Source organism: Hylaeus volcanicus, chromosome 2, assembly GCF_026283585.1.
Source record: "Hylaeus volcanicus isolate JK05 chromosome 2, UHH_iyHylVolc1.0_haploid, whole genome shotgun sequence".
In the NCBI taxonomy this organism is placed as follows: Eukaryota; Metazoa; Arthropoda; class Insecta; order Hymenoptera; family Colletidae; genus Hylaeus; species Hylaeus volcanicus.
Window position 1 is genome coordinate 12,614,982 of NC_071977.1, and position 25,742 is coordinate 12,640,723.

General features: G+C 39.7%; 1 protein-coding gene across 3 annotated transcripts in view; it reads left to right on the forward strand.

Moving 5' to 3' along the window:
• Positions 1-993: 993 nt before the first annotated feature.
• Positions 994-25,742, forward strand: part of LOC128872383 (agrin-like) — a 543,175-nt gene continuing 518,426 nt past the window's right edge. For all 3 annotated transcript variants that reach the window (XM_054115012.1, XM_054115013.1, XM_054115014.1), the window contains exon 1: positions 994-2,071. The gene's annotated coding sequence lies outside the window, so the exon portion shown is untranslated. The remainder of the gene's footprint in view (positions 2,072-25,742) is intronic.

A 25,742-nucleotide genomic window follows, 5' to 3' on the forward strand; every position in this document is an offset into this window, starting at 1 on the left:
GAATTTAGACATTCAAAATGGCGGATCCAATATGGCGACACAAAATACGAAAAGTGATCCGATTTTGATAACACTTGGTATACAGGGGTTTTTGAGGTCGCTGATTCTAAATTTGAATACATAATTTAAAAACCCAAATTGGCGGAACCAATATGGCGGCACAAAATGTAAAAAGTAATCTGATTTGGATGAAACTTGCTATACAGGGATTTTTGGAGTCGCTGATTCTAAATCTGAATTCATAATTTAGAAACCCAAAATGGCGGATCCAATATGGCGACACAAAATGTAAAAAGTGACTCGATTTTTATGAAACTTTGTACACATGTGTTTTTGGGGGCGATGATACTAAGTCTGTCCTCCCATAGACACCATTCCAAACATCACGTGTCCAACAGAATCGAATTACTCTAAACGACTCGCACCATCGCTAACACGTCGTCGATGTAAATTCCACTCGCGGCGCGTACTTGGAGACTGTCGTACAAAGCTCGCCACGGGGCGAGCGCACGTGTTAATACCCTAATTGATTAGAGTAGTTTTTCCAGTGGCAGCCTTTCCGAGTCACCTCCGCGTCGTAACTTACGTCCCATACTTCCGACTCATCGCACGATGAAAGAAAACCTGCGCGGTGGCGGCAGGGTCCGTTTCCGCAGCGGGAGAAGTCGTACGTAAAGGGAAGATTAAAAAGATACCAAGAAGGGGGGGTAGGGTGGAACGACGGGGTGGGTGAGTTACCATTTTTTCCCCTCGTTCGTATCTATTTTACCTGCACAAGCAGCGCAGGAGTAGCGAGTGTCAGGCATAAAGTAGAAGTAAGACTCTCCAGTCGAGCCGATTCACCTGGCGCAGGCGCCGTGGTTCCGCCATCCCTCCCAGTTGGTCTGTTTGTGCCCTCTCCACCCCGTGCCACCCCTTGCCGCCTATGGGGAACCGAAGGAGACGGTCGGATTCGTTGAACGAAGAGAACTCGAGGCGAGTTTCGGGTTTGGGGTCGGCTGACAGCCGAACCGTGCTTCAGTCGGCCGGCGAACTCGCGTGCCGTGCCTTCGTTCGAGTGACGTTCCTCGTCGTCGACGGCCGTGCACCCGGTGCAGCGATGCCAGAGTCCCCTCGACGCCGAGGGCGCACGTTTTCCACCCTTCGCCGGGCACCGTGACCGCGGAATGTTAATCGCGACACCCGCCATCCCGAACGACAGAGGACACGAGACCACGTTTTCGAGTACGGTGTTCTCTCAGCGGTGGTAGCCTAGCAGTCATCCGTGGACGCTCGGCCGAAGAGCGAATCCTACGATCACGAGGATGTCGAGAAACAACCCCGACTCACGAGCGGTCGCTCGAGCCACCAAGAGCTACGCTTTGGATTATAAAACTTGCTAGTGAACTAGTGCACACCAGTGGCGTTCGTAATGTTGTATGTGTAGTGCGTAGAGCTTAGACAACCCTCGAAATCGTTAGGACTCCCGGCACGTTGACCAAGTTTCGCTTAAGCGTTCACGAGGAATCCATTAAGTTCGTCTGCGCGTGTTCCCCCGGCGGCCGGGATCTGCTGAATTTTCCGTCGTTAATAAACCAGCGTCCGATCCCGGGAGCTTCGTGAAACTTTTTTCCAGCGACGTGCCGCGTCGCGATCCATTAGAGTCCATTAAGGGTCTCGTACGGCGGATGTCGAAGAAATCTTGAAGAGGCTCGTCGTTATCCGCGGAGGAATCCCTCCCTGTTGATCTCGGAACACGAGCCTTCCCGCTAATTGTTCCTCGCGAAAAATCTAACTGGTTGTTTCGTGTTACACGGGTCGATAGCCAGGCGATATCTATCGTTTATCTATCTATCGTGCGCATTGTTCGTTGATAGTATCGCGGTTCGACCGCGATCTGTGTCGATAGGCTACGTTCGGTGCGGCCCTGGTGATAAGGAGAGAAACGCGATAGTGGCTTCCGGTTTTCGACTTTGTCCTGGCAGCGCGAAATGAACGAGTAACGAAGGGAGAAGATTACAGAAGTACAGCGGCACAACGGGCGTTAATTAAAGAGCAGCCACCGGAGGGAAACGAACGGCAAGCTTGACAGGTAAATATTTGCCGACTTCGTGGCACGCTGGAATCGCAATTTCGTGACGCGAATTCTTTTTTTTTTTTTTATCTAAAGTAACGTCTTGGGTATCGATGGAATTCGCTGTCAGGTTCGATCAAGGCTCGCGATCGGGAAATGTCTCCGACACTGTTTACGTTTTCTTTTGCTCGAGCGACGTGGCCTCTCGAGCGGTCGACAGGGATTGGCAACATGTTCCGAGGACAATATACGACTATAAGAAGGACGAAATACTTTCGATAGGTTCGTTGAATATTTTCAATAGGTTCAAAATAAATTCTGATTAAAGTCAAGTTTGTTACTCAAACGTAGCATCATTTGCTAAAGCAGTTTAGTTTAATCGAGAACGTGTGGAAATATTCGAATTTTTGAAAAATTTTTGAAAAACATGTCCATATTAGGCAGTCTTAATAGGTGAGGTCATTTTATATGCATCCACCCAACAGGTGCAATGTTGACTTTACTCTTATAATGGTTTACTCTTATAATAACTGGCTTATGTACAAAGTCTTCGACCGAGAGATTTCATTTTAAATTATTGAGAAACATCTAATCATTTAAAAAGAGTATTAATATCTTTATTTCAATTCAAAGTATAAATCCTACGATTAAATATGGAATACACTATATGGTAAATGTCCATCTTGGGAGATCCTTTTCCGACTGTATTTCACGAGTAATACCTCTGATATTGTCTTCAAGCATTTTAATAGTTCGTGGACCATTGATGTAGACATTTTCTTCACATACCCCCAAAGAAAAACGTCCAGCAGCGTCAGATCACGTGATATATTCGGCCAATTTATATTTCCATTTCTTGAAATGACGCGCCCAAAAAGTTTCTCGCGCAACAGTGCAATTGTTTCGCACTGTGCTCGCAACGAATTTTCACTATTTTTATGTGGTACATGATTCCATTTTCTTAAACTGTATAGCTTCTATCTGTTAAACAGGACCGCTGTATGTTCGATTGCTTACAAATTCCACAAAATTCAAAATGAAACCTTCTAACAGAAGAGCCTATATAACATCCTGAACGTTTACACAGCCCTGTCCAGAGTTTTACAAGTATTGACAATTTTTTTATTACAACTACCGTAGCATCCCTTGTCGTAACGACGAACGAGGACAACGCGGAAGCGATTCGCGCTAGAATTTCCACTGCGTGGATTCGTCTTTGTGAACGCGTGTCTCGGTGGTGGGTGTCGTAAAAGAAGAAGAAATCCCTCGGAGGGTTTCACGATATAGGTTCTTCTTCTGCTTCGGTTAAGGGGGACCGAGATTTCGTCAAGGGACCCTGCATGCGGGAATTTCCAGCGATGCCCGTTTACGGGTAACCGTGATCGTTTCCTTTCACGCGAAATTGAACTTCCGACGCGTCGCGGTCGTCCTTTGCTCTGCTTCGTCCTGTCTCTCGTTGTTGAAGACCTCGACTTACGCGCGTGGATCGACCACGATCCCTCTTGTCGCGTCGAAAGGAGCGTTTGATCTGTCTCCAGAGTTCTATCGCTCGACTATGCTCGCAGTTGGTGTATCAAAATCGTTGAATTTTAGTTAAATAATTCTAATTATCTAAAGAAATCTTGTAAATAAAAATGAAACACTTCTTATTTAAATTAAAACAGTTTTCGAAAATAAATGAGTACTCCGATTCTGTTGACGGAAAATCTATGAAAATGGGGCATTGCGAAATTTATTACCCTGGAATTCAATTTTCTATATATTAATTATGATATTTGGACGTTTGTACCGGAACTACCAGTTCTGTCTCCTATTTTATCATTGTTCTGCACTGTGCTACGCACAAAGAACCAGGATTCATTCATAACACAACGAAAATAATTAACACGTACGAGGGAGAACTAAATACGAGAAAAACAATTTGAATGCGTTGATTACAGAGAACATTTCACATATCTCTCATTGTTTAATAAAACCACGTTCGAATTTCTAATTGTTAACCGTACTTTTGGGTTGGAAACGACAAAAATAATTAATTTAACGTCGCAAACGATTTATATTCTCAGTTAAGTTACACTCTCTAATACTTCCTTGATGAGCGTTAGATTTATATTATATTTTTCAATCGCTCCGAACACGTCCATTCTGAAAGCAAGATTACCTCGACCGAGACGTTTCCATTGGCATCGGTCTGTGACAGTTTATGGTTCTATTGAAACGGATCGTTCGTTGGCGCAAATAAATCGTTGAAATTGTTCCGTGATCGACGAATTGCCGCGGATTAAAATGCGTTTCGTTGCTGTTGTATACGCGTCGATTTGATGACTCGTTGATACTCCCCGTTGACATATTTTATAGCTGCCCAATTGACTGACGGGATATCATTCGACTGCCGGTCACGAACGTAATAGACGTGATCGGAGTTTTATGGCTAGTAGTGATAACCTTCCGACTTAACTGACTATAAAAACTGGGGTCGCGACAGATTTTTCGATAGGCACCAAGATATTTCCAAAGCTAGCCTTTTACTTTACAGATTTACTACAAATTTTGCGGTGCGGTAAAGTTTTAACATGGTCTTGCCTACGAATGAAACGTCATTGTTTGATAGCAAAAAGACTTTATTTAGGTTTTGGCATTACACAACGACCAACGAAAAAATCTAGACAATTTGTTAGGGTTATACGATTATTTTCTAGACTTTAAATATCTATCAATCGAATATAGTCGTATGTAAATAAATATAGTTTTGTTGAAAATTATTTAAGACAGCTCACCTTAGGAATTTGAAATGCTTAAACATTGCACGGCTTTTGCAACGGGTTAAGCCTGGACTAAATTGCCTTTCGACTCGTTTTCCATCAAAATTAATCAACGACGAATTACCAAGACCAACTTGGATCTATAGTCGCTCACGGATCTGTTCTCGAGATTACTCGGTCGTTTATTTATTCTTTTCTCTATCAAACAATGACGTTTCATTCGCAAACGAGACCATATTAGAACTTTACCGCACAAACTTCGTAGTAAATCTGTAAAGTGAAAGGCTAGCTTTGGAAAATCAGTGAACACGTATGTGAGCGGCTATAGACCCAAGTTGGTATTGGTAATTCGTCGTTGATTAATTTTCGCAGCCTTGTTTGACGCGAAGTTAGCGATCGACCGCTGATAAATAGCGGCTTTTGTCGAGTTCCCGTTGAAACGTTAGGATTCGTGCGGTGATTCCGTGAACATTACCGGTGTTAATCGCGCGAAAGTTTACTTGGAAGTACGGTGTATCTGCTTAAGTTCGCGCGGTATCGGTGAAATCAATTGGCACGCCACGTCGTTGCAGCGATGACGCTCGAGATAAACTCCCGATTGGACGAGCAACTTCCACACCCCCTCCGGTCATAAGGGGGATGATCATGAATCACTCGACCTATCGATGCAACGATCGCGCGATTCTTCCACCCGACAACGTAACCAGACCTCGATGAGAGCATCGAAATTAATTTTCTGTTCAACCAGCAGCGAGCTAATCGCAAGAAATATTACTAATTAGAAATACTATAGCTCGTTTATTTGTTTGTTTATCGCTTATCAGTTCGTCGATTTTGATCGATCTGGCATTGAAAATTCCCACACTGGACGGCAAATGGCTTTTAATAACGAGAGTGAGTACATAATTGATTAAAAATAGAAGTTTATTAAAAATTTGTTCAAATTTAATGTAAAAGAAACGGCATTACTTACCAGTCTACCTAATATTTATATTTTGTATGAGATTGACGAAGTATGAATGAGTTTTCGAAACGCTGTCAGTGTACATCAAAAGGCTATTTATATACGTTGTAAATTATTTTTGGTATATTGCTCAATTGTTACATGTTATTGTAGACATTGTAATTAATTGTTCAGAAGGTAGAATATCCTCAAGATTAAGTTTATTAATTTAGCGAATTACGAAAAAGTACCAGGCTTGTAATACAAATTTTGAAGATCAAAATCGAAACTGTACACAAAATAAAGCAGAAATAATTAGCAAAAGACTCGTATTGCACCAGTCACAAATGAGAGAATACCAGCGGTCTCGCAACCAAAGAATGCCACGATACTTCTTCCATTTAATAGATCATAATTTTCATCTGTCGTAATAAATAGGCGAAAAAGAAAATTAAGGATCAATGAAAGATTGGTTCTGCATCCGTCGTAAATGGAAGAATAAAACGTTTCTTTCTTGAGGTATCGACGTTACAGGTAATTGCACCCTTGTCGGGATCATTGTCATTCATTAAGGCGAAGATCCTTCGCGATAAAAGACAAACGAGCTGCGAATTAAGTGCGCGATCGTAGTCGGAAGTGATAATCTTGCAGTTAACGAGAAAAGGAAGAGGGAAACGTTCTACATCGAGTCAGACGCGGCTAGTAGTAATATCAACGACTCGATGGACTATAGGTCTCCTTAGCTCGACAGGCAATTAATTACATCGTGCGACCGTAAAAGTTTTGTCCGTGATTACCATTGGGAATATTCTTTTTTTCTCTGCTAAAGACGGGACGGTCTTTTGTCTCACAAGAAAATGTACTTGTAGGTATGGTACCTCCAAAGGGAACATTTTTATTTTAAGTATTTCTAAAAATCAAGACGTATCAATCTCTACTAATATTTAAGTGAGGCATTGCAATGTTCTCACGATTGTTATGAATTTTTGTTTTAGCGAATTTTTCTACTTGAGTATTTTTATTTTTTTACGCTAAATTTTAAATGAAATGAAATTATGTTAGATTATATATTCGTACATTTGGTTAATGCAAGTTTAAAATTTGAAAATGTTAATCAGTATTTTAATTTGAATAACGGTTTAATGAAGTTAAAACCACATCTCCATGTTTTTTTTCCAGGTGCTATACGTTCTGAAGTAATTAGTCGAAATTATGCACAGCTTTCCTGTACAATGGGAATCGTAAGAATATGATGAACATGAACTTAATTATAAGCAAATGTGATTTCGAGTGAGCGATGGCTCCTATGTTTCATGGAACAATTGAAACTTCTCCCATAGACGGCAGAAATTGATGTCTGGTTTGCTCCATTGTTCGTCGTTGCACTGGAAACTATTTTGTTTCGTTTTATTTACATACACCATGTGAGTCAACATACGCTGCCTATGCGTGAATTAATGAGAGTTGTTCCATTTTTAAAACAATATCCACAGTTCTTCCCAGGCTGAATTACAGTCACTGAAAACAAATAATAAAATTTGAAATAACGTCAGTCGTCCAAAACAATTCTATTTTCAACCTTATTATTTTCGACCCACATAAAGCAACCAAAAATTTTGTCTAATTATACCAAATTATGTTGTGAATGTACAGAACAGAAAATCTGTAAATTCAATCTATAAAAAATTCAGTTTTGCAGCGAACTATATCGTGAAACTTCTTTGTCATCCTCGCTCGTGGGACGGTTTGCTTGTTGTTCGCGGAAACGTCAGTTCTTCGAGTTAACAGGAAAGTCAGGCATAAAATATGTAACATTATTCTTCACTGCCATAGAAAATCAATTGTGTAAGTACCCCGAAGTGAAATATGTTTTCATTCTTCCCCTGTTTCCCCCAATGCTATAAATATTACATAAGAAGCTCCGGTAGGTCACCCTATAAAAGTTAAACGATCTCGACTGTCGCAGTGTTGGGATTATCAAATATTCCAGTGACCCCTTTAATTGTCTCCTCGACAAATTGCAAGGAACGGTAGAAGAAGATTAAGCGATGGTATAAAACAAACATTAAAAAGGAGTTAAAAGGGAAGAAGAGTTCTGGGTAACAATTAGTAGGTGAAAGCATCGAGTAAGCCGCCGAGGATGAAAAAGAAGAAAGACGTTGAAGATTTAGGGGAAATTATACCATCTTCAGATAATTACAAGGGTTCAGCTTTGAAGCAGCCTCTTGTTTTCTAAGCTCAGTGAAATCTTCCCCTCGTTGCTAAGAGCGTCCAATTCAGGGTTAATAAAACCTTCGTTAACATTATAGTAAGATATTTAATTCTACAGTATACAGGGTGTTTTGTTTAAATCTGATGGTTAAATATTTTTTATAATTTAGTTGGTTCGAAGGAACAAATTACATGAACTACCTAATTTTGTTGTGAGTAAAGTGGCGGAGGAGATTCAACAAACAAATTATTATTTTTAAATGGAACTCAAAGTTATCGAAACATTAAATAAATTCTTCTCTATTAAACAAAAATATTTCAAGAAACACTACTTGAATTCCTAATGACTTTCTCTCCTAAAGTTCTAATTGTGCGTCTTACGTTTACATTGTTGGTTATGTTATTCCGTCAATCAGGAAGGTGTTCGATTTTCCGCGTTAGTGTCATTTATTTATTTATTGCTTTAAACCATACAAGGTTCATATAGCATATACATTACAAATTATATAATACATACACGGTTATTTTACAATATGACTTAGAGTATAACTTGAATTTACTTCGTTTCATCTATTTATTTACAACTACCTTAAATCAAATGCTCTATATAGTAAGTACAGTGTTATATGTATATATGTGTTACATAATTTCTAAATTCTTATCGAACATTGTTTGAAAAAGTTGTAAATCATTTTCAGACCTTTTATATCAGGTTTAAACAGGAAGGAACTAATGCAAAGAGGGAAACAGTACTTGCTTTTAAGCAGATTTGTTTCTAATGCCTTACGTTCGTTTTCATAGTCTGGACATTGCCATATAATGCGATTCAGGTCTTGGATTTCTGCTCCACATTGACAAGCACTGTTAGTTATAAAGCGAACCCTTGCCAATGAGCCATTTAAATTATAGTGGTTGGATCGACATCTATTAACGAAAACTAAAAAATCTCTGGAAAGACCAAGTCCAGTGTACCATAGATTGCCGTTGTCTTTATGGTAAAATCTGACATAGTTGGCACCTTTAACCAGGCCTTGCTCTTTGATTAGAGTGTTAGTGGACAGTCTTGCTTGAATTTTTAGTTGCTTGGTTAGATCAGTAATCGAAACCTTGATATTTGCGGAAGGACTTTCTTTAGTTGCTTCTTTCACGAGTGAGTCTGCTTTCTCATTACCGGTAATTCCTGCATGTGCTGGTATCCAGATAAACTTAATAAAATTCTGGTTTTCGCTATTTGACATAAAAGTTGAATATTTTGTTTAATTTCAATGATTTGGTTATTGATACTATGTTTGAAAGTTGGTGTCTGTAATGATTTGATTGCACTTTGAGAGTCGGTGAAGGTGAGAAAGTTTGTGGACGCGTTAGTGTCATCTTGAATTTTCGGCAACGCGACGTGGTTCTCTATCGAAAGTTGCTGGCGTGCCTCGCTCGCGGAATTATTCAGCCTCAAGAAACAGAAGTCGTTGCAGTTATCCGCGGTACTCGTTAACAACAACTCGCAAGTTCGGACAATTATTCAACGGAGTAATTGGACCAACCCGAAATCCGCGGGGTCACGTAGCCCCGTTTTGACTTCCGAGCAGAAGAATAATTCTGCATCTTTCGTTTTGTTCGTCTTCCTTCCGCCTAACGAATTTCTTGCGGACTCGGCATTTTTCGCGAGTCTCTCCACGAAAATATGGGTTCAACCTTGTTCCGTTCAGCGACGAGTTGCTGCCTCCGCGAGAACGTACAACGTTTCCGGATACCAACGTTACGGATAGCGTAGGCAAGCAGAAATAACGAGGGCGGTGTATCGCGTTGACATAGTCAGGCGTGCACTGTCACGATCAGATTTTCTCGTTTCTGATCGTATTTGGACCGTTCGACGTATCGCGGCCGCGCGTGTTTGCTGGAAATTGAAATTATAAACCGTTTATAAACCTATTATAAACCAACAGTTATAACTAGACCGGGGATTTTCGGCATTTGATCCGTACACGTATGCTAACGCCGGAAACGCGTACAAAACGTATGTAGAACATGCTTCGCGAATTAATATACCGATGCATATTAGTATTTGATTTCGCATGAATGCATATGGTATGTATAAGCATACCATATGTTCGCGATATTCCCCATACGTTATAAACGCATAAGATCCGTAGTCTGGTTTCGACCGAAATTTATAAATCAATTATGAACCAATTATGAACGCATATTGAATTATAAATTTAATTATGAATCAATATTAACCACGAATCAGTGCGTTCGACGCGACAGAGAGATTTGCTTGTTGATATTGACGTCGACGTGAAATCCTGAAAGTCGAATCTCATCGCATAGTTACCCATACTCTGTAAAGTAAAGTTTGCTCTTTCGACATTTCGAAAGACATCCAAGAATCCGTTTGTGTACCGACTGAAACGGAAGGGAACCCGACTCGAGCGAATTTCCTCGTTAAAAGTTTACCCCTCCCGTCATCGAAAACCGGGAACAGAGTCCACGTTCACGGCATTAACGTTGTAAATAATGATTTTAGAGAGTGCGCCACGATTTTTCGTAACTATGTTTGAAGACACTGACGGGCGTCGATCGAGTTCTCGTTAAAACTTTCCTTTGATCTTACTTATTTCGCTCGACTAACCCCGCCTGCTTGGAATTCACTTCGCAAACCGAAGTTAATAAGTAAATAGAACCAACACCGCGACTACCCGGAGGAATTCGATTTACCGCCGTTTCTACACTAGTCGAGGTGATGTTGACAACTTGTACACAATGGATCAAGATTTGTACGTTGTTAGGTGAGCGAAACGCGCGGAGTAGAATTTTTTCGCGGGAGGCTTCGTTTTGGAGAAAATTGTTTCTAAAATCTTGCTTCATGCTGCCGCTATGCAGTACGTGGCTGGCGAGTCCGTCCATTGCTGGCTGATTCTACTTAGGCGCGTGTGTTGTTAAGTACTGACGGTACTCGTCAACTTCTACACAATTTAATTGTATTAGCCTTTGTTTTCAAGAAAACTGACTTTGAAAACAGCTATTCAGTACGTGGCTGGCGTGTCTGTCCGTTGCTGGCTGATTCTACTTAGGGGCGTGTGTCTGTAAGCATTGATGGTGCTTTTGCATTAGTCTTCGTTTTTAAGAAAACTGACTTGTAAAACTTGTTCGATAAAGGTCTAGTTACACATATCCGTAAAGTGTCAGTTCTGTGTCCGTTCAGTTCCGTAATGTTCCATCAGAGTCAGTGATTTTAAATATTCTTCTGTTGTTTTTGAATGGGCATGTTCACACACGTCCGACACCGGTCCGTGACGTTATTGATACGGTACGAATACGGAACTGACACGTTACGGATATGTGTAAATAGACCTTCAAGCTGCTACTCAGTACGTGGCTGACGTGTCTGTCCATTGGTGTCAGATTCTACTTACTCGTGTGTATCTGTAAGCATGTTCATCGATTTATATACAATGGGCTAACGATTGTTAGGTGAACATAAAATATAGAGTACAATTATTTTGTATAAGTTTTCCTTTCCAAGAAAACTAACTGAAAACTTGCTTGATACCGCTGTAACTGAGTACGAGGCTGACGTGTCTGTCCATTGTTCGCTGATTCTAGTTGTTCATGTATCACTGTAAATATTGACAGGGCTGTAGCGACGCCTGTTTTCCATCGATTTTATCATGTTGTAACTACATGTAATAGATACGACCAGTTAGAATGGATAGAATCCTTGGTACACTCCATATTTGCAAATATCAACTAGATACATCGAGAATTGGTCAGATATGCCAGCACAGTGATATTGAGCTTCCAACAAATCGATATCAGTGTTCTTGAAAACGAAGATTCAAGTCGAGAATGACTTTACTAGACACTTTTAAAAATAAATTTAAAAAAGAATTCGGAATACATAAATCAAATTGTCTAGCTTAGTAGTTTTATTCTTAAGTATAATCTAACATGGAGTGTTTTACTATTCTAAGACCTTTTTGTGTTTTTGTGTACTATGACCTAAGGATGACCTTGACGGCAAAGAAATAAAAATTCCATTAAAAAATGACAATCTGCTTGAATGGGTGATTATAACAAGTGTTTATTATCTTACTACTACTTATTTCACCGTATACATGAATCCACGCGCTACTTTACGTAAAGTGTAACGTTGATTATGATAAAGATTATCTCCAACAGATCTGTATCTAAAGAACAGCATGTAATGAGATAGACACCATAGCTCGGTCTCCACGAACCTCTGCGTCCGTCCTGAGATGGAACCACGCCTTAGATCGTCCGCGAAACGCGATTGAAGATGCATTTAAGGTAAATGCCTACTTCCATCCCCGGCGGTCGTCCATCCCTACACTTTCACGACTTTACCGCAGCCACGGCTATCAGAGGAATCCGTGCACTTTCAATTAAAGTGACGCAGCTCGGCTGCATTAAACGCGCTCGAGGCACCGCGACGTTATGGCTTCAATTAAGGGTTAGAGGATCCGAGAGGAGAACCGGAAGGAGCTGAAGGCGACGAGGTGGATGGTCCCCGCAGGCTTCGCGGCATTTATTTTAAAGCTCCTCGAAGGGAACTGAGCATCCACCGTCCGAGATCGGAACAACGACGATGAGGTACGCGACCGGAGGTCTGGGATGAAAAAAAGATAGGAGGAAACGAACGAACTGGCCGGGGTATCTAAAAGCTCGACAAAGTTTCATTTAAAAAGCTAATTAACTTATCCAATTACCGTTTCGCCCCCGAACTCGGCCGCCGCCGCGTCGCGGCGGATAGAAAAAAAAGATGGAGGATCCATAGGGAGCATCCGGTTCTCTGGCCTCCTATCCTTCCCGAAGAATGCCACGGGATTTCTCGCGAGCCTCGCAAAGCGCGGGAAAAGACCGTGAAAGAACGTCGGGGATTACGGAACGGTGGAGCGGGGGCGGGGCGGGAGGGGGGGGGGGGGTAATCAATTTAGTCGCGACTACAGGATCTTTTATGAGAAAGTGCACGGATTACGGCCAAGCAAGAAGTACAAATCGTCTTTTGGGCCAACGACGACGCTGATCCTGCTGATTAATGATTCTCGTCGGCTGACATGCGTTCGTTTCGCGTTGGAGATCTTCGTCGTCGTCTTGTTGTGTCGCGTGGCGCTTTGATGCAGCTCCTTTGACACCATGGGCCAGCGATGGCCAAGCTTAAGCAACCTTTCCACTGCGAGTCAAATGTAACATTTCATCTGCGGAGGAAATGTGCCTTTTATGTATCGCGAACAAGTTTTCGCGTTACGAAGTTTATGTGCTTTACTGAAATATTAATGGTACCTTAGAGAAGCATCTTTTATGTTTTCGTTTACAGTCGCTCCAATTATTCTTCGTATCCTCTGTGTCTGTTAAAGAAATTTATTTAAATTAAATGATAGGTTTGATGATGCCAAATAGTCATTATGAACATGTTTGGTAACAGTTTCATTATAAATGTGTACATGAATAAACTTTATATACAGGCTGTCGTAACAATTTTTATTATTTTTCAAGTACTTGTGATAATCTGATAAGAGAGTATTTTAAACAAATGTTGATCAGTTTTCGATTGGTTATACATTGCAATGAAAAAAAGTTCGACAATAAATTTTGTATTAGTATTGTCAAGGTCACTTTCATTGTTTTAAATGGCACTTTGTATTTTTGACTGAACAGTATTATAGTCCGTGTCGAGACGAACTTAACGACCTATGTACCATGGACTTGGGATGACCTTGAAGGCAAAGAAATGAAAATTTCTGGTCTAAAGACAATCCTCACTGAACTATATTCTATTTTTTCGTTATTTCTCATCATTATTCGATTCTTCAATGTTATTCGATTGTTCAATATATTCAAAGCTCCGTTCAACTCTATCAGTGTGAATCTCTCTTGATCTCTCTTGACTTTTCCTTACTGGTGATGTTGAATACCACTCGAATACCTAACACGATTTCTAATCTAATTCCGCAACTAACGAGTCGACTTATCCCGTTAGCTCCCAGAAATATCTTCGTGTTTCCTCGTTCCTTTTCATTTCTGCCCTTACTCGTGCGCGAAATCACGAGTTCGCGGGAGAGAAACGACGACGCGCGGGCGTAAATCGACAGACAGACTGTCTGGATTTGCGGGCCGTATATCTGCGCGTGAGAAAATATCGTGTTTACCGTGCCTGGTCAAATAGAACGCGCGCGTGTATCGCCATAGTCCACCTATCCCGTGTCTCTTCCTCTATTCTCGGGGTCTACCGCCTCGGTTCTCTCATGCAAATACGACCGCGTGGGACGGGATATATTCCAGATCACGCAAAGAATGCTTGACGGACGAGGATTCTACGGGAAACGTTCGATCATGAACGGTAGAGGGGGGGGGGGGGTACACTTCGGCTACTCTGCCTCTTGTGTTCAGAGCAAACACACGTGAATTCGGGTACGCGAACGTTTGGAATTTTTGTGGACCCAGCGTACCGCGGTGTCACGCGAACTGTACCGCTGGTCAGCCTTGAAAGGCATTCTTTTCGATGGTTCGGGGAAGCGTGGGAGTGCTCCTGAACCTTTTAAAGGGTTAGGGCACTGTGACGGTTCGATGAAGCATAGAATTTTTAAATAGTAAACACTGGAGCGATAAGGTTTATAACGAAGCGTTTATTCAGTAACGTTACGATATTAGTAATTTTGTTAGAAATAAGATGTCGATACATTTGTTAAGCTTTGTGCTATGTGTTCAGGAACAAACTATGAAGAATCACGTTTCTTTTATATACTGTTTATAAAATGACTTACTTCTTCATCTTTCCGATATTGGATAAACATTACTAGTACAATTTTCAATTAGCACAGATATTACAATAAAGTTAGCATTAATTTATCCCCTCGTTATTTCATAATACATTCTACTTGGAATTTGATAAATATCAAATATGTTTTCAAATTGCCACCAATCATTTCAGCTAAGTGTCGTTACAGCACTGACAACACTTTCCATATTTTTGAGAAATTAGTTCCATTTGCAATGTTCATCCAAGTATAAATAGTATTATGTATATTATTACTAATAAATTGTATCAAAAGGCGCTGCAAAGAAAGATAGTCAACTTACTTAAATCTTTTGAACAAAACAAAAATAAAATTCTCGTATCTCTTAGGATTCTAAACTCCTCATTTCTTTTATATTTCTTTTTTTTTTACCGCAATACATCATTACTCAAGCTTTAAACTTCCTATATTTATAATACGTTTCTCTCTTTCATCTGTAGAAAATCTTGACGAAGTTTGCTCACGTTTTACTCTAAGTTCAGAAAATGGAACCGTTGAATTGTTAGACAAATTTCCTCCCTTAGATGAATCTATGAATGGAATAGCTCCTTTCTATCGGAATGAAAAGGGGGTTTTCCGCGCGACACGTGCACGAGGGCGATGCACAAACACGCACACGTGTCACCGCATTATTAACCTTTCCGGGGCCAAGACTTTGGCATTGTGACCCGACATTCTAGCTCGGCTTACACCGATATTTCGCGGAGTGCATACCGGACTCGAGCGAACGCTGCATACACGAAACGCATTCTCGTTCTGCACCTCAATATACGTTCCGGTTATGCAAAACTATCAATGGGATCACCTGACGGTCACCATCTCTCGTAACCGCAGCGTTTTCAAACTTTTCTATATTTTATATAGTTTCTTATATTCAATACATAAATTCTATACAATTATTCTAATTGTTTCACGTGTTATTCAATTTAGTAACAAATGAAACATTCTAGACAGTCTTATATACAAGTGGAATAATATTTTGAAATATTTGATTTCATTAAAACAAATATTATGATCGTAACTAGCCATTTAAACGATCAAGATAGAAATAGGTACAAATAAAATATCGCTGGGGTTAGTGTTAAAACCGATATATCAATATGTATCTGTTAGATGCAGTACAAATTTGAGAGTATTCCCTAACACCTTGGTGTTTGAAATTCGCGGTTTTGGTGTGACTGTGATGAGCGCTGACTGTGTGTGTGTGTGTGTGCGTGCGTGCATGTGTGCGCGTGACTGCGTGTGTTTTTCAAAACCAACGATCGACTTGTGGTTCACTTAGTCTTGTACAAGTCTTAGAGCGCGCCGAACGACTAAATTCTAAATTCATTAAAATCTTTCATTCGTGCGGTAATATTAAACCACCTTTTGTTCGTTTTTTACTGTGCTATAACCCTAACAGTATCGGACAGAAATATTTAATGAAAAAAATATAAATAAGTGGTTTTATCATTACTTATGGTAATGCAATTAGCTTTTTTTTAATCATTCTTTCCGGTTCCATAAAAGAAATTCCTGAAAATCGACAAAATTTTAACCACTCAAATTAAGACACCCCTTTAACGTTTCAGATGTTTCCATTTTAATGAAAAGTTCTTACAGAAAAAGTCACCAAGGGGTCCAAACGATTTTAATAGTCAGACACAATAAATGATATAATATTATATCACATCATCATCGTTTTTATAGTACACGATTTATTCAGCTTTCTGCTTAGCGAATTTCCGACAAGTTTCAGCCTCGTTCGCATCAACCGCAACCCCTCTCGTTCTCTCTCTCTCTCTCTCTCTCTCTCTCTCTCTCTCTCTCTCCCCCTCCGTCCTTTTGCTATATTTCGTACGGTAACCTTTTTACCTTGTACTTTCGCTCGCGTTTCCCCGCCTCTCCATTCTGAGATTCGCTTTGACGTCGTGTAGTACTTTGTGCCGCTTCAAAGAAGAGCAAAAACGTCTTGTCTTTCCGCGATAGAGCAATAAAGAGCGGGTTCTTCCGCCGAGGATTTTTCTGTCCCGCGAATACTTGGAGTGCGATGCTCGAATTTGTTACGGCAATCTACGCCCATGATACGCGGTTCGATGACGAAGTAATGGCGCGAAAATGTTTCTGAACACTTACCGCGACGATGCGTAACTTTCCTCTGTTTTATTTTCAATAGAATTCTCTTTTAAAAATAGTTTCTCGATCGTGTGCCATTCATCAGGTCTTTGTTTTCTCTATAATTTGATTTTTTTATTATTTTTCGTCTAATCTAATTTAAGAAATTACAAGTTGAATCGATAAACTAGAATAACGCAAAGAATTAGAAAGTTTCATTTTTCAAACAAATGCTTAAGAATTTTCTAGCTGGATAGCATAACAATTCGAGCAAGTATGGGAAGAAAAAAGTAATAACACTTTGAGATTGTGAATGGTTCTGTTTAATGTCAGCTTTATTACATAATTTGCGGTGTTTTATAGTGTTAATTAATTTTTTCTAGTTCCGCACTTGTTTATAAACATGAGTGAACACAGTAGGATTCGTGTAATGTGCAAATTGCATTCGAAAGCTATAAACTCGTTCGTTTAACGATTTCAAGCAATTATTAAAGAAACAAGGTACTCATTTCGCGTGGGTGATGGCTCTCGATTTTTTCATGGTTACATTTGACCGAGTTTCAGTTTTTTTGAGAGTCGTTGATAAGTTTTAGAGTGGATAGAGCAACTAAAATTGGGTAGCTGAGCCCTTGTGTGACCCGCCATGGCTCGGAGTCTAACCAAAAGCTTTCAAGTGTTTTGTAACGAATGAAATATGAATTTCCTGCGAAAGTCACACAAGGCCTGTAAAGCAGATCCCCGAGAAGGCAAACTTTCCTGGTAAATGTTTGAGAATTATTCAGGAACAAAGTAACGAGTATTAATTATACCTCAGTAAGGGCAGATCGCCTAAATTGGACCGCTTTTGAAATTTCTTCAAATCCACAATGAGAAACGATCAATTGAGAAATGCTTTCAACGATTACCGTTCTTTACTTGATATTCGACAAGGAAAAATAAAAAATTTCCTCTTTTTAAAACGTCTAAAATTGTTTTCTTTCTGCTTTAAAAAATTATAAGGAACGTACAAACATATTCGATTGAAACATCTTGAGCATATGACAATCTTCCATTTTGTTAGAATTTTTCATAGAGCTAGAATATTGAAAAAATATTACAGATTTATCTTCTTTTTTATGTACTAAGTATCTATTTACTCAAATATTTTAGGAACTAATAGAGACAGAACTAATGTTATATATGAAAAAAAAAATATTCTTTTGATCGAACAATGACAAAGACTACATAAACCTTCCATTACATCGTAGATCACCTTAATATTAATATTAGATTGACGCAAAGGTTTCGCCAGAGGTTTCAACTTTAACGATGTCATTTATAGCTCGTTGAAATGTCTTTCTCTCTTTCCCGAAAATGTCCCATATTATCCAACAGGTGAAATTGAATCACGAATAATTATCAGTCTCTTTCTTTAAATTTATATTATAGGATTCGTTTTAAGACACTCGAGGTTCGTTTTCATGGAATCCAAAGAAATTCTTGGTTGCTAGACGACAAATTTATACGGTTGCCGATGATATCGTCTGAAATTACGAGGAGATCGTGCATAATTCACTGGTGTCGCTGAGAAGCGCCCTCCTTGAGCTATGATCGCTTTATTATCTCGCGATTACGCGCGCCGGTCCATTTGCATTAATTATCTTCGTCGGCCGCGGAATGGAGCCGCGTTTGGTTAGTTCTGCCACTGACGTACTTAAGCAACTGGTAAAGGATATAATAAACGTACCGGTCAGTTCTCCCGATCCCGACAACCCGCCATTATTGCACCGCGATTCACGAGAAGGAAACATAAAAGATAGCTGGAAGTCATTGGATTTCTCGTTTTTAATGAGGTAGGCTCTGGAATCCATGTGATAAGGATTGTTTACTACCGTTGAATGAAAGAAGTTACTACTAAATAATATAAAATAAATCTAGACCCATATAATATATGTAGATTTGTAGTGTCCACGCCTCCCATACTCAACAATAAGGAGTCAAATAAGAACACGAAACGTAGGGTACGGGATTGGTCGCGTAGGTAAAGCGGTCGACTGTGGATCCGAGGATTGTGGGTTCGAATCCCCGTGCCTTATTTTTCGTTTAGACTCCTACAGATTAATAATAATAATAATATTTGTGGATCGATTTAGTAGATAACGTGAATGGAAATTAAATGATCAAAACGTGAAAGTGACGCGGTCCTCGAGAGAAGATTTAAGAGTTTGTTTCTTAATAACAAGATGCACCTGTTAGCGTAATATTAATTAAATATATCGTGTAAAGTATAGAAATCGGTTTTATTAGAAAATAAAATTCTATAGTCCCTTTTAGAAAATGCTTTACATATTTCGACATAAGAAAATATTTAACCATCACACTTTTAATAGTGGAGTATTTGTAGTGTCATTCGAATAACGAACTCCATCTAATAATTCAAATTTAATATGTACTCAAATACTATAGCTCATTTTAGAAAATGCTTTACTAATTTCGAAAAATATATTCAACCATCACATTTTTAATAGCAGAGTACTTGTAGCGACATTCGAATATTTTACACACATAACACGATGAGCAAAGCTTTTGCAATATTCTATATCGCCTTGGGTTTCACAAGTTGAAATGGATAATGCAATTTCAAACACGAGTTTATCAACAATGCGTTAAAAAGAACCCACAAAGAAATGGAAACAGAAGTTTGAATACAATTTCAATATTGTATCAATATTGTATATTCATTGGACAGTAGTGAACAATTACCTTTAAGTTATAATTCTACACACACCGTAACACTTAACGTTGGACGTGCATGCACGGTGAGAGCATATGGGATGGTCGATTTCGCTAGGCTCGCGCCGAGCTTTCGGGATCATGGGCCATCGACTGGTTGAAAATAGCTCGCTAGTAAAAGGTATTGTCGTTGGAACGACCGCGTTGGTCACCGAAGGGGCCCTTTTATGTTCCCGTCGGAAGACACCGACCTCCGTTGGAAAAGACGATCTAGCCATACTGCAAACTCTCGTCTTATAGCAGAACCAATCTTCAACCGTCCACGGACCGGCCAGGGGGTTGAGAGCGAGACGGGAGAAACGGGAAAAACGAGACGAGAGAAAGGTAAGGAATTACTTCGCGTAAAATCGGGACGGCGACTTTTCGACGTTCGCGAGACAGTTGTCGTGTCGACAAGTTCCTCTTCTTTTTCATCGTCGGTAATTCCCTCCATCGAACTGTCGCATGAGGCACTGCTCCCGGCGGACAAAGGACACCCCCGTAACGGACTTTCGTTCGTGAACGGCAAACACGTTCCGCCGCCGACGGGACACACGGTTGTTCATGCTATCGAAAAGGCGAACGGTGGTACTGATTTCGTGGAAACAATTTACCCCGATCACGTTTCTTGTTTTCGGCCGATGGCGTCGTCTTTCTACGATGGCACCTGACCTTTCGCGTAAAGGAAATGCGCGAGGTGATTCTGAACTATTCGAGGGAGTCAGAGTTGGACGCTGATCTTTTGTGATCAAATACCAATTTATCTAGGAATGTTGTATCGTAGAATTGGAATTTTCATCCGGAATAACTGATGACCTTATTCAGACCCTTTTCATTTAATAATACTGTTCGATTAAATATACTATCCTTTTCTTGCGATACTCGACTATTATGTATCATAACCTTGCAGCTCAAGTAACATATATTAGATGCAGAAATTCATCATGTGCCCTTTTAAATTGAACTTGTTAATCTTCCCTCAGTCACAAATTCCAAAAGTGGACAAGTAGTTGTAAATAACAAAATCTCGAAGCCACGATTGATACTGGGTTCTCCAGATAGCTCGTGGCAATCTTTAAGAAAAATTCAAAGCCACTTACCAAAAATCGACATGAATTTTCCAGACGACCCAGTACTCTATTCTAACAAAATGATAGGTAAATATTTCTACTTAAATTACAGTCATTGATGATTGAACGTAAAAGCACAGAATTAATTTCCACACATAATATTATATACACAGGTAATGTCTGATAGCCTTCCGATTCAAAGCAAAATTATAAAAGGGTGGTTCTTTCATGAAAAATTTACAGACTTCGCGTACACCCAAGAGTTAGAAAGATTGAAAATCTAACTAACTAAACTAATTGATCGCGAATCGCCACCTGCTGTACTATACTTAATGATTTTCCGCGGATAGGACATTTTTTTCTCAGAAAACTCATTCATTGCTTCGTGACGCACTAAGACCCAATTGTAACGGAACATTTTTTTGTTACTACAGTAAAATATTATACGCACAAATTTTTATAACGATAAATGCACAGAAACCATCCCTACTACAGACCACTAATACCAGTTGCGGCCCCTTGATGTTGTTGTCCCTGCTAATCTAAATCTAATTTCACTTTACACTTTGCACTTTACACTTTTGCACTTTACACTTTTGCACTTCACACTTTTGAACTTTACATATTACACTTTGGACTTTTATATCTAAAGATCTTATTACAAATTCGCAGCCATTAGCTCGATATTATTCGCGACGGAGGATTGTTCGTCACGAATAATACCGATTACCAGGTCTCACCACGTGGAGGTTGCTGCGACTGGAGACCCGGAGATAGAAGGAATCAAAGTTCCTTCGATCTCCCTCTACATAGAGTATACACACATAGATGCATACTCTACTAGGGTGAAGCTAAATCGCGACACGACACGACCATGAAACTGGACTTACTGAGTCAGTCCCATTTCCTCTTGTTGGATCTGGACTCGAGAGGAAGACGACCGACGCCTTCGATCCAGCCCTCCACACCCTGCACCCCGTTGGGAGCCACGATAGGACCCGACTTGCACCCGTCTCACTGCGCTTTGGACTTACTGCACTGCGCCGGGAGCCTGGACTACACCAGACGGGATACAGGGAGTAGAGAACCGATCCGGAGGAGCCGATTGTCTTCCTCTCGAATACAGATCCACCAGGAGGACGGCAACTGACCTTTCTATCCAGTTACACAGTTGGTCACTACACTTATCACATGAAGCAATAGTGACCGAAGTGGAGAACGATGGTGCGAGCCCAATATGGACTTACGAACAAACAAATCAAGTTGATGAATAATTCTTTGGTAGAGGAGAGACTCTCGTACACGCATGGCTTAAAACTACCCAAACCAAACTAAGGTACCCACAACCAATACCAAGCTACGATAACTACGGGAAACTACACAAGCAAAGGTAGGAGGAACGCGAGACGCGGACGCGTGATCGCGAGATCCATATCGACCGATGGATCGCTGAAGAATGAGCTCTCGCCCCTCGTATACCTGTGTCGAGGGTCGCGACTCGCTATCGAAGTAGAGAAGGGGAAGGACGTACAACAACCGCGTGACATGTCGTGACATGTCGATTCGAAGGCTCGTTGGATCCGTCCACAAAAGAATTTACGAAACATTAATACCACAGCATAATCATATTCCCCATCATTGTTTAAATAATAAGTATTGTTATAATTAATTTAACTATTGTCAGAAATTAATATGTAGTTGGTGCAATCAGCAGATATTAAAATATTGAAAAATTTCTCATGATTAATGTCTCGAATGAATACTTATTTCTAACCGTAATTGTTATTAATATTTAATTGAACACTGAATGATACTGTATGTATCATAAACGTTTAATTATTTCGGATTAAGTTTTAATTGTTCCAATCAGTAGATATTAAAATATAAAACAATATCTCACGACGAGCTGTGTAACGGGACATATTTATTCTGTTACTACCCACCCATTTCATCGCATCACAGCATTTTTCACTATATAACGTGACACGAATTTCGGCTGTTCGAAAATGAAAAGATTTTCAATCTTAAAAACTAAAGTTCAAAGGATCGGAGTGTTCAGCACTCATGTTCGTTAACGAGAGAGGTTCATGAGAGTCTAATATTTGAAAATCACCGGTAACAGGGGGTTGAAATTTCGTCACTCACGGTGGCAGGCTGTCCCGCATGTCCGTGAAAGTCAGTTAAAGGGCCAGTAAATTTTTGTTCCACCCCTAGGTTTTCGACCCGAAGCGTAGAGGTATTCGTCAAGCAATTTTCGCAAGTGAAAAAGCGGAGACAAAGTTTGCGGCACGGGTAAAGGGGTCTCGTCCGGGCTGATAGTAAACCAAATTAAAGACCTCGCGAGGGGGTGGTAAAGCAATTTCGTAGCCCCGCGCTGGGGCTCGTTGTGGAGCGTTTCTACGTCACTGGATGCGAATGGCGGGTGGAGGGTAATGGCGAGAGACAGAGCCAGACCGAAATGTATCCTGCGACCCAACCCCTCGATTCACCTACCCTCCTCCTCGTCTTCGCGGCGAATCCTTTGCACGTGCACGTTTCCACGTAAACCTCGTAGACATTTAACCGTACACGTACACTCCACCGCGAAATAGAGAGCCAGTCTACACGCGTTCTCGGTTAAAGCGAACGACAGCGTGGAAGTCAGTTCCGATTCAGACACTATCTGCCTTCGCGAAAACGTTTGTTGTCGCGGATTACGACTCGACGAAAAATGTTGCTACGCCTGCTCGCCCTCCAGATTTAATGGAACGCGTACTCGGAACTGAGGGGTAGCGGTTCTATAAGGTTGGCGCGTATGATATGTTTATTAGATTAGTTTATTAAAATAATGTCGTTTCTTTTACATTAAATTCAAACAAATAAATTTATAGTATGTTTTTATTTTTAATCAATTATGTATTTGAGCTCGTTATCAATAACCTTCTGCCATTTAGTGTGCAAATTTTCAATACCTGATCGATAAAAATTGATTGGTACACGGTGAGCTGTTAAATAATAAACAAGTATTTGCATTGGCGAAACGACATTACTTTCTGGTCCCCCTAATATAAAGGGTTCTTTGAACGAGTATGTAGGAGTTTGTCTCTTGAGCGTGATTATAATTAAATAGTATCATTAAAGAGTACACATGGTTACAATTAAATGTGATGAATTTTAAAATATGATAAGAGAAACAGTAATCTGTTTCTACTTTAAGGGGTCTTAATTAAGGAGCCTGGTTGCATGAAGTTTTTGAACCATTGTTCTAGAGACATGAGGCTTCAATAATTTTAATGCATTTTTTCTATTTCTTTGGAATAAAATTCTGCAGTAATTGTAGATCTAAATGGTAGACAGTGTTAACGAATGAATTCCTTTGATGATCATTAGTCACCATTATCTTCTTTGGATAAAATGGTAGTTTTGGCGTGTGCCGTGGACTGTCATCTCTGTCGAGCCATTGTTTCGATTATTTCTTATTATTGTATAAAATCCAATTTTCAGCTCAACTGATGCTACGTTTTAAAAATGGATGTTCCCTGTTACCTCGAAGTAGTGAACTGGCTGTTTTCATTCGTCTAAGCTTTTGTGCGTCACTCAACTCATGTGGAACCCATTTTTCCAGTTTCCTTACTTTCCTATTTTAGCCAAGTAACCAACGACAGCCACGGTGAATGGCTTGCTTTTAATTGTGACGCTATTCTTCCCGTTGCCTGTTGTGAATTCTTTTCAATAAAACCTCTTAAAACATCATTGTTAATGGCATTTTCTAGTTTTCTCCTTGATTCATTTTTTATTGAAAAATCGCCAGTTTTGTATCCTGCAAACTAGCGTTAGACTATTCTAACATTCACAAAATCTTTTCCAAATGGTAACAATACGTTTTCAGTATCTAACTTCCATTATTGTTTCTCCAAGTTTGTATTCATAGAAAAAAGTTATAGAATACTTTTTCTCTCTAGTAAAAAAATGTTTCATTTTCAACTATACATTTATGGATATTCATTCAATATTAAAAAAATATGATATCATGGTTTGATGTCCTCGGTTTTTCATTTCAGAAAGACTGTCTTTGTACAAACTTCGTCTCGCATGATTCGTGTAAAAGATATCGAGCGTGCTACTTATATTCGATATATCACATTTTTTGGTCGAGCACAGGATGTTATCGACATTTTAAATATTTTGAGGCCATCGATAAACATCGAATGATTGACGGTTCTGGTGATGACGGATTTCCACATAAAATCGCCTGCAATATGTATGGACGAGATTGCACAGGTTTGAGGTAAATAGTTCGATAGGTAGCAGTGAAAATAATTCAATCATGATTTCCCGACCAATGTACGGATTTATGTAGAATTCATGCGAACTGGTCACGTGCGGATTCTGCAAACGCTAGAATTCACGAATAAGTGGTTGAAAATTGTGCTATGAACAGTTTCTTTAAGTAAAGAAGGAAATGCAAATAGCGTTTATTTATTTGTCCATAAATAATTTGTAAAGATTAATTTCTTTGAGTAAGCAGTGATATTTAGTTATAAATTATATAAATTGTGAACAATTCCCTGAGCGTTAAATATTGTGTTGCTGTTTACTCGAGTAACCCCAACATTTATGAAAGCTCGAGAAAGTTTCGTACACATATTGCGTCCACAGAACTGTCGAATCAGAGCATCGTAGAAGGTCACTGATGAATTATTATGTCTTACGAAGAAACTTATATTGAATTTCGTATTGCAGTCCTGACAGTTGCGAATTAGATCTTATGTTGGAGTTGGCCTCCCCTTAGGGTCTTTTCTCGCGTTCTGTATTATATTACAAGGAAGTGCCAAACACTTTATTCTTTGATTTAATTTAGATAAAATGATAAAAAGATTCATACCATTAAGATAAAATTGACATATAATTAGATTCATTCCTAAGAATAATTATCGTGATAAGATTATTCGATAAGTAGCTAGTAATGTTAACGCATAAGTCCATTAAGCCCTGACGCAAATTGTCCTTTGTCACTAACACTACTTTTTCTTTTCATTTCAGGTAAGTCACGGAAACTTTACTTTG